The sequence below is a fragment of the Chamaea fasciata genome, unplaced genomic scaffold, assembly GCF_029207755.1.
Source record: "Chamaea fasciata isolate MVZ Bird 193981 ecotype frontalis unplaced genomic scaffold, bChaFas1.0.hap1 SCAF_5, whole genome shotgun sequence".
Classification (NCBI taxonomy): domain Eukaryota; kingdom Metazoa; phylum Chordata; class Aves; order Passeriformes; family Sylviidae; genus Chamaea; species Chamaea fasciata.
In genome coordinates this window covers 71,242,469-71,244,263 of record NW_027094090.1, presented here as the reverse complement: position 1 = coordinate 71,244,263, position 1,795 = coordinate 71,242,469, and the positions used below count along the sequence as shown (strand labels likewise).

The 1,795-nt window shown below is 46.0% G+C and overlaps 1 pseudogene; it reads right to left on the bottom strand.

The window, feature by feature from the left end:
- Positions 1-612: 612 nt before the first annotated feature.
- Positions 613-1,795, bottom strand: LOC136290360 (pre-mRNA-splicing factor SLU7 pseudogene; annotated as a pseudogene).

Here is a 1,795-nt window from a genome sequence, read left to right as displayed (position 1 = left end):
CACCATGAACTGAAACACATGTGAAAGGCCCTTGATCAGAGGCTGTGACTGCTTCCCCTCCTCTCCCCTCCCCTCCCCTCCACTCCCCTCCGGGGTGCCATTATCCCCATATAAACTTCTGTGAAACCCCTGAGAGTCTGAGCCCAGATGATCAGACCCTTCGGAGTTTCCTCGGGTCTCAGCCCTGAATGGTGACTTGATGAGAGAGGCAGCCTTGTTCCAGTTGTCTTGAAAAAGAACTTTAATAATACAAAAATAACAAACAATAAGGTGTACACAGTATAAAGAGGGAACTGGAAAAATGCTGTAACAAGGGGCTCAGAAGCATAAGGCCAAAAAGCCCCGGGCCTGGGTCAAACAGGGGTAGCTATACATCCTGGTATGCGAGGGGAGTTAAGGTGGGGTCTGACAGAAGGGTCCAATAGGGGAGAATAATTAGGAATATTAAAATCTCTGCACCAAAAATCAGCCTATGGTAACACAAAGAACTAAGAACTTTCTAGTAACAATTAGCATGGAGGGCATGTGAGCCAGCATCTTGCTTGTTGCACCTAAAACAGGGTTTCCTAGGGAATTATTCCAAGACTTTTCTGTTCCCTGGGGAAACCATCTCTACACTTCTGTTTGAACTAACAGCAGTTCAGCTGGGGGTGGCATCTAAATAATCTTGTCCTCCATACTTCTCTAGGATCTTTCCTTTCTGCTGTGCCTTGAAATCTTCTTTTTTCACTTTGAAGGATTTATAAAGGAGCTCTAATTTTGTAGGGTCAGCTTGAAGATGAACTTCGGAGCCTTTGTCATAAGACTCCCAGGCAAACAACTGAGCCTGTGCCATTGAAATGGTATCACCTGTGTAGCGAATGAAGTTGTCACCTGCATAACTAACTTCATGTGGGTTCTTGCCCACATTCGCATAAGGGTTCTCCCTCAACGCTCTTGTTTTGGGATCATAATAAGCAGAGTTTGGATCTAGATTCCTCAAGTATTTTGCAGTATCTTCCCGAATACGTAAATTTCGGACTGTGATGCGTCTTTTAGAGTCAAAGTTCTGCCCAGGCATATCAATATCATCTCTGTATTTCTCTTCATCTTCACCTTCGCTGTTATGATCTCTTCCTGTCTGTGGATTCAAATCCTCTTCTCCCCGCTGGTGTCTAGGGGAGTTAACTTGCTCCAGCTTCCCCAATGCAAACTCCTTCTGAAGCTTCTGAATTTTCAGTGTACATTTGGCCAAATCAACCTCGGAATATTCCTCGACAATTTTCATGTGCTCCTCTGGGTTATAGCCATTCCACCGGTCTCGCTTCCCATCGTAATCAAATGTCAGCTGAGGCTGCACATGTTCATCTGGGGCAATATTCATGCCTGTGTACTTTGCTCCAGCTTTCCTGGGTCTCTGCATGCAGTCTTTCTTTTGGTGTGTCAGTGCCCCGCAGTTCTCACAGGCTCCTTTGCGGTACTTCGTGGCCACACCATGCTCCCGAAGTCCTCGTTTGTACCAGTCTCCAGAGGAGTTATACAGTTTCTGCTTCTCTGGCTGAAGTCTCTGATGCTTTAGTGTGGGTCTTTTAGAAGGGTCTACGTACCATGGTACTGAGGAGATGTACTGCGGAATATGAGGGTTGATATCTTTTCCTTCTTCATCCACTTCAGCAGGTACATTTCCTAGTTTTCTCTGTTCCTCTAATTCTTTCTTTTTCCTCCAGTCTTCCCTAGACATCTTCTTTGGTTCCTCCAGGCTCACATCATTTGCCCCTCCTGCCAGAAGGGCATTCACTGCTGCACCTGGGGCCAT